The 13,675-nt window shown below is 36.6% G+C and overlaps 1 protein-coding gene across 3 annotated transcripts in view; it reads left to right on the top strand.

Annotated features, from left to right (window-relative positions):
* Pde1c (Phosphodiesterase 1c) overlaps window positions 1-13,675 on the top strand; it is a 704,757-nt gene that overhangs the window by 334,081 nt on the left and 357,001 nt on the right. The window lies entirely within an intron of this gene.

Genomic DNA, 13,675 nt, shown 5'->3' with positions numbered 1-13,675 from the left:
GGAGGTAAAGAGGAGAAAGAATAGCAATTAGAAACAGAGGAGAAAGAAGAGCAGGGTGACGATGAGGGAGAGAAGAAAGGAAGGGAAGGGGGGAGGGGTATAAAGGGAAGGGTTGGAAGAGGAGTAATAGGAAGAGCATGAAAAAGAAGAGGAAAAGAGAAAGAGGGAGCTAAAGAGGAGGAGAAAGAGTAGGAAGAGGAAGAGAAGAATAAGAGGAAAAGAAAGAGTGGGAAGAGGAAACGAATAGTGGGAACAGGAGTAGAAAAAGAGGAGGAGGAAGAGTATGAAGAAGAAGGGAAGGAAGAAGAGGGGAAGGAAGAAAAGTAAGACGAGACCGAGGAGGAAAAAAGGTAAGCGAAGGACGGATAATTTTTCAAGTATATACAAAGCAGTCTTCAAACCTGTTTACTTATAAAAAAAACCGCGAATAATGTATGACTATATAAAACTTTATTTATTGCAAATTGACTGCGATTTGTAGACAAATATTTGTAGCAAGTGATTGCATATCTTCCACAACTGCGTTGTTGCTGTTATCATCCTCAATTAACGGTGGAAAAGGTAACCGATGCTTAAAAAAATACAGGTATTATGAAGTGCGTAATATATATTACCGATTTGCTTTGCCTTTTCGGTAGAGTAATGCAGTCCACGTGAGCCTATTATGCTCCGAAATCTGTTCTTCAAGACTCCGATGCAGCGTTCAATAATAATAATGACAATACGCCACTGGGAGTGCGGAAAGGTGTCATTAAATATGGTTGTAGTGGATAGTCGGAATCGCCTGTTCGGAAATAAAACTCAATAAAGTATTTAACACTACTATTATTAAATATTTTAAGCCCACCGAGAAACCAGGAGTTAGTTCTCCCACTGTTGTAAGCATATCTAAGCTGCCCTTCGACTACGCTATGTTTCCAAATAAAAGAATCGTAGTTTGTTCCGGGGTGCCTTGCATACACGTACGTAATCACCATGTTGTGATCACAAATCTTTGAAGTAAAAAATAACTGAAGAAATATGAGGAAGTAAAACAGGAGGGAGAGGAAAAGGAGACAGAAGGAGCTAGATATACAAATATAGTAAGAGGAAAAATACAGAAAGACAGGAATAGAATAAAACAATGAATTCACTGATAGTTACCACCATGACATTTATACTGTAATATCCTATCCGATTATGGTATAAATGCCTAATATGGTTGCCAGGTGACTTTATCCTCACATGGGTTCTATCGACACATCCTATGATCCCCGGGATACCACATGAGTTGAAGAAATGTTCCTTCGTGCTGTTCTCCTCATCCTCAGTTTTTGGAAAACTATCCATTTCTTACAAAAATGGGCTTCAAAAACTTTTAAACATTCCTCGATGACTCTTGCCACTGTCGGTTGTCTCATAGCTGAAACATGTTCATTTCCTACTGACTTTTGGTAACTACCAGTGGCTAGAAATCTTAGAAATGTTGATAGTTTCAACTGCACTAGTAAGTGAGTGGTACGGAACGAGGTTTGCATATGCATTTTCGTTTCTCCATATATATGTCTAAAACCTTCCTTGCTCACCCGAAAATTTGCTACATATCTGAGGTAAAGTGCTGTTAGTATTCACACCAACTTGCAAATATACACTTACATTTTTCTTATTTTTTTAAATGTAAACAAACCCAAAATAAACAAATCAATTTTGTTTCCAGATTTATTTAATTCAGTGAAAAAACATGAAAAACTTTAAAACTTAAGTGATTTTAATAAGTTTCTGAATAAAATACATATGGCAACATACCATTTGACAAATGCTTTCGCCTAAACTTTGCCATAGCGCACAGTGTTCCGTGTAGAACAAGCTAGCTGGACAAGAACAAAGTTTCTATTCCAAGAATATTGTAATGGAAAATTAAAGAAAACAACAAAATAACGGGAATTTTGCATACATTTGTTTTTTCCGCTTATTATAACTTGAGTAATTGAAGTAAGTAAGCAGGAGTGGCCGTAATTTGCGTTGATTAATTTACAAAAAAATAGTGTTGAATATTAATTTTCATAATACTTTTAATTAAACACTTTTACATAAATTTTGTGATGGTTTCTAAGCTCGAAGGCAAGTTGAATTTTTTAATAGTAATCCTTTCGGAATTAGAATATTTTTAATATATTTAAAATTCCGTTATTAGGAAGAAAGGTACTTTTTACCTACATTTTTAATTTTAGAAAGGGAAAAGTTATATGTATCCGCGCGCAAATGTTACATATGTTATGGTCCCAAGTATTTCTAATAGTCGAAAGAAACAACCATTGCGAATTCTTTGCACATCTATTTTTTTTTTTTTTTTTTGTAGATTTAGTATGAACTATACAAAAATGGAGTTTTTTGAAATTTGGTTGAAATATTCGAAAGAATCGAGAAATAAGGAGTTACTGAGTTGTATTTGACTTAGGGCTGATTTAAAAGAAGTAGCTGAGCATTCGTTAAGAAATTTAAGTCAACAAATTTCAAAATATTCGTCCACCATTGATGAGAAATGGAACAGCTCTGGAAGACATTGGGAGCGATTTTGTAATAAAAGCTCGGAGTGGCTTTCGGGAACAGATTTCAAGTTTACAATTACGATGGAGTCAAGGTTGCCATCAGAGCAACCAGCTTCGTCTTCAGGTAACCCAGGACCCGGAAGACCACAGAAGGACTTTCTGCTTTCCAGTGAAAAGGTCAAACGTCGTCGAGTGAACGACCTACTGCAATCCAGAATTGCTGATGAGTTAGTTTATGCGACAGAAGTATCAACGCGGATGTCCGGCAACAGGAATATTGCTAATATTATAAAAAGTCCACAAAAAACGACGAACAAGGTAACATGTGAGCAAGGTGCAAGACGCTTGAGCAGTGTAGATGCTTTGGCATACTATGTAGACAGCAAGTCGACGACTCATGGGTACAAAACAACTCGTAAGTAGAGTACCAAGGCAGGCCATAAGGTTTATCCATCATTTTATAGTTTAAGAAAAGCTAAGGCAGAATGCTACCCAATTGAGATTGATGTGGGTGAAACAAGTGCTGAAATTAAAGCCGTATTAGATAAAACTGTTGAAAGTTTAATTTTAGCAAATCAAGAGTTCTTGTTACTTTGTTACCTACATCTGTGTCATTTACTTTAATCAGCAAGTGGGGTTGCGATGGAAGTTCTGGTCATAATACATATAAGCAAAAATTCACATGCAGTGCTGACACTGATGAGTTTTTGTTTATATTTTCTTTCGTTCCTCTTTAGTTACAGGACGAAAAGGGTAACATTGTTTGGCAGAATCCTAGGCCTTCTTCTACGATGTATTGTCGTCCAATTAAATTTATTTTCTCTAAGGAAACAAAAGATTTTATTGTTTCTGAAACGAACAAACTTTAGAGGAGGTAAATGCTTTGTTGACAACAAAGTACTTTCTCGAAGAATGCGAGGTTTCTGTAAATCACAACATGCTCCTAACAATGATTGACGGAAATGTTTGCAATGCTTTGACTGAAACTTCTTCCGCACAAAAGTTTTATATTTGTGGTGCCACTCCAAAAGATATGAATGATGAGACACGGGTTTTTATGCCTAACCCAGGTAAACTTGGTTTTGGCTTGTCTACTCAACATGCCCGGATAAGATGTTTTGAATGCTTGCTTCACATAAGTTATCGCCTCGAAGTAAAAAATGGCAGTTTAGTAATGAGGCAGATAAATAGAGTGTTAAGCTATGTTCCAACGAAATCCAGAATAAATTTAGAAGTGAACTTGGGTTGATAGTAGATCAACCAAAACCAGGATTCGGCAATACCAATGATGGTAATACTGCTAGAAGGTTTTTCGAAAATTCTGAGGCTAGTGCTGAGATTACGGGATTGGATGTAACGCCTATTGGTCAACTTTCTGAAAAAGAACAAGAAGCCCGTAACAAAGATTTGAGACGATTCAGGGATGATAACACACAAAAGCAGTCGCGCGTAGCCACGAATAGAGATCTTATGAATATGTTACTTATAACATCGTATCCCTTAGTTAACAGCTTAAGGGAGGTACCCAAGAAAAAATTTAAAAGCTTGGCTTCAGAAGTCTTACATTTACTGTCTTCCGATTATGTTGAGGAGTCAATAAATACGCCAGTTGTTTCAAGCTTTCACAGTAATGATGCTCATGACCATTCCACAAATGACTCATCGAATGACAGTGACGATAATGAATGGTAACATAATTATAAAAGAAAACTTACGCTATAACTTTTTCCTTGATCAGTAAGTAGTAAAGTAAAGTAAAAAGAAGTAAAATTTTAGAAAAAAATAAGAAAAAAAGCACATATGTCTGAAAAAATATTATACTTGTAATAAATGACTACATATGAAACTGAAAATATCAGAAAATAATTTTGTCCAGCTAGCTTGTTCTACACGAAACACTGTGTAGCGTAGGAAACGTAAAGACCGAACGAAAATGATAGAGAATACCATTGCTAGACGAAATCGTCAAAAGGCGAATCGTTCGCCTGAGCTGTCGTTCGCAATACAGAATGATGCCCTTAATTTATCACATTTTCAATGTATTTAACCAAAACTTTTTCGACTGCTGAGTGGAATTTCACCCGATCTCAGCCACCGTTTGGAAAACGCCCAATTTAAAATATTTTGACGTGAGCTGGGGCATTTATGCAAAAAATTCTGGAATGGGGCTTTCAGCCGAGATAGGCCGCTGTTCTACTCAGCAGTCATATACGTAACACTCCCATATTGCTACAACAATATGTGCGCAATGAGTTTTTAACTGACGAAGCATTTGATTGTAGTAGCTTAAGTTTTACAATTAAAAATTATAATTTTGTTACATTTCCTCAAGGAAAAGAAAAACGAAAACATTTTAACAGAAATATATCAGCACTCTGATGTTTACGAGTGTACCCTAACTGTACTATTAATTTAGAAGTATTACATACATTTATGACAGCATTTCATTTATAACAACACTTATGAACATCCCGTAACTCGTTTTATTTAGTCTTGAGCATAACTTGCAGGAGATAAATATGTATTAAAATTTCTTTTTATTTCGTTTACTAATTTAGGTGGGAGAGGGGAACGCATGTAAGTGGGAGTACGAGTGAGAGTAATTATTTGAAAGGGTATACCATATTTGGTGTATAATTCCATATATGTATGAGGTAATTATGGTCGGAGAGATAGAGAGAGCGCTACGAAACTTTGGCACACCTGCTTACCTGCTCCGAATAACTGGTAGCTATCTAAGCAACAGAGTACTCCTTTTTGATACGGATGACCAAGAAATCACAACATCACGGGCGGTGTCCCTCAGGGATCTGTTCTAGGTCCAGCTCTTTGGAATGCGATGTATGACGGTGTGCTACAAATCGACCTTCCCGGAGGCACGGAAATTGTCGGCTATGCAGATGATATTGTCGTAGTAGCAGTGGCCAAGAAACTTGATCTGCTGCAAGCATTATGTAATGACGCCGTGAGAAGAATAAAGGAAGGGCTGACGAACATGGGGCTGGTGATGGCTAGCAATAAGACAAAAGTGGTTCTGGTGAGCTCAAAGCGGACTGCGGATGAGTTGGTCCTAACCATAGGAGATTATCAAATAAATTCAAATCCTTCCAAGAAATATCTAGGAGTAATCATTGACTCAAAATTAACTTTTAGGGAGCACTTCAGGGCGGTGGGGGAGAAAGTTTCTAGAGTTAGTGGAGACCTAACGCGAATAATGCCCAACATCGACGGCCCAGGCGAAGCTACCCGTCAGCTACTATCCAACGTAACAAGCTCTATAATATTATATGCAGCACCAGTATGGCACGGATCTAAACTGGTCCACCAAACAGATATACTAGCAGCCTACCGCATTACTGCTATACGAATAGCATGTGCTTATCGGACGGTGTCCGACGACGCTATCCATGTTTTATCGAGGAAAATTTCATTTCATTTTTTATTCATTTTCTTTCACAACAGCATATATGTTACAATAGCGACTTAAATTAAATTAACCATAATTACAGAAAGAAAAGTAAGGCATTCTGTAAAAATATATGTATTTTAGTATCGAATGCCATCTCCGAATAAAATTGAATTCAAAAACATGTAAAATAGTGCGTGGGGTGAAGTTTGATTAAAAATAATAAGTAATAAAATATATTAATACAATATGTACATATATTTTTTTAAGTTCTATGGTTCAGCAAAATTTTGATGTCTTCGTGTGATTTCTCTAGTAGAAAAGATTTAAACTTTCCCAAAAACTCATTCAGATTTCTAGTGACACGTATACATGCAGGCAACGCATTAAAATCTTTACAAGAAAGGATAGTAAAGAAGTTGATGAAGTTGGTTGTTCGAGAGGTCGGGACATACACAAGTCCATATGAGTTTTGCCTCAAGTTATAACTATCCGATACCAGGCTATGTAAATACCCACAGCGAATGAAAAATATCTTTAACGTTTTATAGTAGTACATATGCTTAACAGGAAGAACTTTCAGATCCCTAAACAACTCCATAGAGTGATGAAAACAATCAACATTACATATTTTTCTTATGACCCATTTTTGAATAGTTAGAAGCTGCTGGATTTTATTACCTGCAGCGCCACCCCAACAGGTTATACCGTATTGGAGCTTGGAGTGGACTAAAGCGTAGTAAATAGTTTTAAGTATTTCGTTTGAAGAAACTTTTCTTAAATTGTAAAAATAACGAACGGAAGATCGCAAGTAGGACTTCAAACGAGAAATATGCGTAGACCAACTCAAGTTTTGGTCAACAATAACACCAAGATATTGGAAGTCGTTTACTTTCTCAATAGTGAAGCACTTATTGCAACAATTTACTTCAGCTTTAAACGATGCACAGAACAGAAAATTATTTAGTACAAAACGTTTGCAGTCAGTAGCATGGAATACAATGGCTATGTCAGGTGAGGATTTTGGATGCAAATTGAAATACATCAACTTCATTTTATGGCTGACACAGAGCTTATGTGCTGCAAACCACACTCTTAGCAAATGCACATCGTTATTGATTCCTGCTACTAAATCCAGATAGTTCAATGAACCATAGGCGATAGCAAGGTCGTCAGCGAAGGCTGTTACTTTTCCATACAATGGCAGCGAGAATATTGAATTAAGGTAAATCAAAAATAGAATAGGACCTAAGACAGATCCTTGAGGTACACCTAAGCTAATTGTAACTGGGTTACTTATACTACTTCCAACTTTTACTTTTTGAATTCTTCCTGACAAATAAGATTTAAACCAATTATATATAAACCCACGGAAACCCGCAAAATACAATTTGTCTAATAAAATTTGGTGATCAACCATGTCAAATGCATTAGTGATATCAACGAACAGTCCAGCACAGTTCTTTTTATTGTCTAGTTCCCTATATATGTGAGAACAAAAGTCCAGCAGGGCATCTTCTGTTGACCGCCCATATCTGAACCCGAATTGCATTGAGCTGAAATAGTTATTATTGTCAAGAAATGATACGATTCGACCTTTAACCAATCCAGTAGATCTACTCTCAGGAGAATTGGCCGATCTGTATGGCATTGGAATCAGCCGACCATCAGAAGATGCTAAGAAAAGCGTAAGGTCACGAAAAATAGTTAGGTGCAAGAACGGTGGGAAGATTCGAGAAAACGGCGATGGACCTTCATGCTAGCCGGAATATAGCGGAATGGTACGAGCGAAAACACGGCGAACTAAATTACCACCTCAGACAGATATTGAGGGGCACAGCGGCTCCAAGGAATATCTACATAAGCGTGGGATAGAGGAGGATCCTTTCTGTCCACACTGGTCCTCCGAATTGGAAAGCGCAGAACATTTAATATTTCACTGCCCTCGTTTCACGGCGAAAGACTGTATGTAAACAGAGTTTTTAGAGAGAAGCCTTCCATTAGGTATTTAGTTCCACGAATGTGCGGACAAATAGATTGTTGTATTGCTGTGAGTAAGATGGCCTTTATAGTAATGATGAAATTGATGCATGCTGAAAGGGAGCGCAGAGAAATGCGCATAAGAAGTAGTGGCGACTAAATCGCCTTTCCCCTCCGTGACGTTATGCTAAACGGCGTTCCCACGGGGTGCGGACACATGAACAGGATTAGCTTCATTGGGCCACTTGGTGGTAGTGAGCTACCCCCACGTCCAATAAAAAAAAAAGATAGAGAGAGTGGAAGAGTGAGTAAGCATGGGAATTAAAGCAGGAGTGGGAATTAGAGTGGGAGTGAGATTGGGATTGGGTTTGGGAGTGAGGGGAAAAATTACAATGAGGAGGGAGTGTAGATGAAGAGTAAAAGGAAAGGAAAGGAATAAGAAAGGGAAATGGTTGGAAAAGTAGTAAAGTTTTAGTCTGTTCGATGATATGGAGAGTAATAAAAGTAAAGGGAAGTATAGTTTTAAAATACAATGCCAGGACAAAGGTTTCCGGGTACGCTAGTACACGGTTAACAGTTTGAGCCTAAATATCAAACTTTCTTGTTCTATATATGTATATGGCCAAACCAAATTGGCTTCAAATTTAGATTATACCGGTCTTCGCTTAAATGGGTGTGCAGAACTAGGTTACAATTTTAATCCAGAGAGGTCTACAACAGCATCTAAACAAAAAAAAAATCTAATGGACCGGCTGAACTATCACATCTATGGAACAAAACTGTGGGTGAAAACCAAAAACTAAAAGGTTGGCTATGGTATCGTTATGACTAAGGCGTTATTCTATGACTTACCGATTACGTTGACTTTCATAGAGTTGGTTGGATCAGCTGTTTTACACGGAGTTTGCCAGGGCCTCAAAGTAGTTGTTCCGCAATTTTCTTTTTATCTTATGATATATTCATACACGGGAGAACTTTACAGTCGTGATCAAACTTTGGTCTCAAAATTTAAAGCATTTAACTTAAGACATACGTACCAATTTCCTAGCATACAATAAAAAGTATTTATTTACTCGCAATCATAACAGTTTATTTGTACATGATATATATAAGAAATCATATATAAAATGATACATGATATATAAAGAAATATCGACTGTTGAGTGGAATGTCACCATATCTCAATTCGAAGACGACCTATCTCACAATGTTTCGAAATTCGATGTTCTGTCGAGTATGGGTGATATTCCACTCAACATGAATTTATAACAACTCCAAAGATGTATGGAAACTTATAAATTCTCTAACTTTTCGATTTCTTAAATCTGTAAATACATTCGGAATATCGGAGTCACTACCAAGGTAGTGCGCCACCGCACAAAGTTTGCCATTCACAAGCGCCCCTGCTCCAGAATCTCCATTACGCAGCATACTTCGACATCCAGCACAAATGGTTGAGTCTGGTAGAGCAAACGACGATATACGGTTCTTGCATTCATCCTTTTGTATTATAGGCATTCTAACAGTTTTAAGATAAGGAGATACATTTTTACTCCATCCACTCACTTTCATATCACTGCCCGGTTCTAATATGGTATTGGCATTGCAAATCTTTACAAAACTTACAAAATTATCCTTCCATTGAAATTCTTCAAACACTTTAAGCACAGCTATTTTCATAATTAGTGGTGCTTCCTTATTCGCAAAATCAATAAATATATCGCACACTGTGCGTTGTTGAACACCTCGTTTGTTTAATTCAGTTATATCGTTTTCACCAACTAGAATGGCGAGATCGTACTTTTCTTTATTGTATACGCAGTACGCATCTGTAAGCACCCAATCCTTAGAGATAATGGAACCAACACAAATATAACTGAAATGACTAAATATTGATACGGTATGGTTGCTGTCCTTTATTCGTATAAGGTTTCCATTAACGCGAAACTCCGCGTTCGCATTGGATGAAAAGTAGTGTAGAACGACAAAGACGATAGCGAAAAGATTTCTTGAATTCATTTTAATTTAAGAACTTTTTTGTTACTTTTTAAGTATAAACTACATCGAAATTAGTTTTGTGGGCGCTATTTATACCCAACTGAGCAATGTGGATAAAAAATAAGCAAAAATCGTTCATTCAAACTTTCAGAAATTTTAAATAACAACAATACATTTTAATTAAAGTCAATGCTACACAACAAAAAATCTTGTTTGTTTTCACTCGGTCCATTATAAATGAAATAAACAAATAAATGCAAGGCGCGATAACCTCCGAAGATATTTTAGGCCGAGCTTATTGTCCAAATTGCATCGTGCTTCTTTTAATTGTTCCTATAAATTGGAGGAACGACACGTACATGCTTTTACGTCGACTCCGAACGGCATCTGCAAGGTAGATGAGTTTTCACTGAGGAGCTTTTCATGGCATAAATACATTCGGAGTGTATGCTACACACTTCTGAGAGACAACGTCGATTAGAAAAAGTTTTTTCTAATTAAAAAACTTTTTTCTTCATTTTTGAAGTTACTCTACCGGGGATTTGAACCCAAGACCGTCGGGGTGGTAGCAGAGCATTCTACCATAATACCACGGCGGCCGCCTCGATCAAATATAGCTTGCGGAAATTTTTGGGTAATACAATAAGCCTAATAAGCTTAATAACTCTAATGGAAATTTTTAATTAGCTAAACAAATTGAATTAATTTACGCATTTACCAGCGAAACGAAATGAACGTGGCTTTGGCAAAACATTTTGCTTCACTTTTTCAAAAGAAAACTTCTATAGTAATTGTTTGTTTATATATATGTATATTTGAAGAGTTGAGTTGTGTTATCAAATTAATATCTGTAGAATGGCTGTATTTTTAGTGAACAAATACAAAAAAGTACAAGGGGTTCACTTAATTAGTTTATCTGTATCCAAACTGCTAATAGTTTCTATTGTATACTGCCAAAAAAAAACCGGTTTGGGAGAAGAGCACAAAATTCTGTACAACAACACTGTTCGAACTTAAATGGGCTGATATAAACAATATCTTTTGTTAAGTGTTAATAAGGCGTTAATTTGTTGTAGATTTGAACGTCTGTTCGTCGTTCACATATTCGTAAAACTAACCGCGTCCCAGTGCGCACGATATGCCAAGATATGATTTTGAAAAAAATAACGAGATCGTCCAGAAAATAATATTTAAATGGTCCCAACAAATCGCGAAATACTCGCAGTCACGGAGATAAGCACACGGTGATAAACGGAAGGAAGGATATAGTGGAGTTCTTAAAGGAGGATACAATACTTCCCTGAAACACTTTCTTTTTTTTAATGATCTTGAAAACAGCGAACAGATCCGCCGATAATTAAAAAATATTGGGTGACAGTTCTTCAGATATAATTCCCTAAACAATCGTGAAATACTTTCGAACAGAATCTTGAAAACTATATGGAGTTAGTTCCCATAAGGTGTCGGCAGTATTATTACGTAAACAATCCAGAAACGGATCCAAACAGCCCCAAGGAGATCTCGAACACAGTCTCTCAACGGTCCCGAAATAGTCTTAGAAAATTTTAAATAGTCCCAAAAATGTTCCTCAAATAATACCGAAACGGACCTTTAATAATCTCAAAGTATCTAATCTATAAAAGTTCAGAAACTATTTCGAGCACAATCCCGAAACAATCCTGAGGTATTCTGAAAGTAGTCCCGAAAAGATTGCAAACACGGTTTTGAACTGGCGCAAAATTCAGTTCTGATTATAGCTTACGATTTCTTCTCGAACACAAGCGAGATTTTCGAGACCAGAGAATTCGACTTCTCGCGATATTCTCGTGACTCGAAATACTCGTAAATCTTGCGAGCTTCTCGACATTAACTCAATTGCTGTATGGACATTATTTATACACTTGCTTTTTTTACTTGAGAATTTTATTATTATTATTATTTTTTTTTTTGATTATATTGCTTTCCCATGACATTTCACTCAAAACATCTTTATTATACATATAATTTTGTTCACAATATTTTATTTGTTTAACGAAACCTCGAGAACACGGCTTCTCGCGAGATTCTCGAATCTCGAAATGCTCGTAATACTCGCTAGCTTCTCGACTTTCAATTCTAGCGAGATTCTCGAAATACTCATAATACTCGCGAGCTTCTCGGCTTTCACTTCAGTCGCTGCATTGGCAATACTCTACACATTTCGGGGTTTTTTAGTTGTGGGTTTATGGAAATTTTCGCTTGCGTTCCAGGAGAAATCGTAAGCCCTATATAAAACAGCCAATGAATCGATTACATTGAATGTCGAGAAGCTCGCGAGCCTTACGAGTAATTGGAGACTCGAGAATCTCGCGAGAAGGCGAGACTCGCGAGAAATCTCTTCTCGAACAAGTTCGAAAAATCGTAAGCTCTATCTAATATCCCAAACTGTCTTCATATAATGTCGCGAGTACGAAAGTGGTCCCTGAATGATGCCGAAATTGTCCTGCAAGTAACCAGAAGACACAATCTTTTAGACCAACATCTATATAAACCTTGAACCGTGCATACATATATTATAAATGTAAATTTTGGGATGTTCGATGTCTGGATGAACCAAAGTAATAATGACTTAGGAAAACGGTTGTTGGGGGAGAGGGAATGCAACCATTCACTTCGCCATAATTTCTAGACCTTGACCTATGTGATCTATGTATGTGGTCATATATTAATATAATTGGCCGTAGTTATAGTCAAAGTAAAATAGAGTTTTATCGGTTTTAAAATGCTTCTAAATTAAGCATCATTTTAAGTCTGTTATAGTCAAAATAAACACTATTTTATCTTTAAAAAAGTATTTTAAATTTAAAATAACATGAGAGATTTAAGCTATTAAATGCGTAAAACTTTAATGGAAGGGAAATAAAAAGAAAATAAAAAAATGTTAAACATTTCCTTTATATAAATGGACAAAATCAGCGAAAAATGTTTCCTTATATAAAGGTATATTCTTGATGAACTTTGATTTTAAAATTTTGACATAAATAAATATAAAAAATGTAAGGCGCGATAACCTCCGAAGAGATTTTAGGCCGAGCTTCTCTTCCAATTTGCGTCGTGCTCCTCTTGATTTTCCCTACAAATTGGCCGGACGGGACCTAAATGTTTTATGCCGACTCCGAACGGCATCTGCAAGGCAGATGAGCTTTCACTGAGAGCTTTTCATGGCAGAAATACACTCGGAGCGCTTGCCAAACACTGCCGAGGGGCGACCCCACTTAGAAAAATTTTCTTCGAATTGAAAAACCTTATTTCTAAAATTTTGATGTTGCTTTTCCCGGGTGTGAACGCAGGGAATACGGTGTGATAGGCGGAGCATGCTACCATCACACCACGGTGGCTGTAGAAATTGTAAAAATATTTATGAGAAATAAAAATATATAAGTGGAGTGCACATTACGTGGATTGGAAAGTTGACAGAAAATAAGTCAATTTATCAATATATAGTCAATTAGCAGGTGGCGGATGTAAGCAGTTTCTCGCTCTAATGCCGCCATCTTAAACGCCCTTAGAAATAATAATATGGTCGCTTTACAAAAATCCTTTTTTACTCAGAGGACAAAATGTATGTAACACCTTACCAATTGCTTTCTCTGAAAAATTTTACAACCGCATCACTTTTTTTCTCAAATTCCGCTTTGTGTTGACTTTTCTATCATTCAAATGTGTGACAATTCCCATTTAATAATTTTGTTTGATATTAATGAACACAAAAGTTTGCTGAATG

This window comes from Eurosta solidaginis, chromosome 2 (assembly GCF_040869045.1).
Source record: "Eurosta solidaginis isolate ZX-2024a chromosome 2, ASM4086904v1, whole genome shotgun sequence".
Lineage (NCBI taxonomy): Eukaryota > Metazoa > Arthropoda > Insecta > Diptera > Tephritidae > Eurosta > Eurosta solidaginis.
This window is presented reverse-complemented; position numbering and strand designations above follow the sequence as displayed.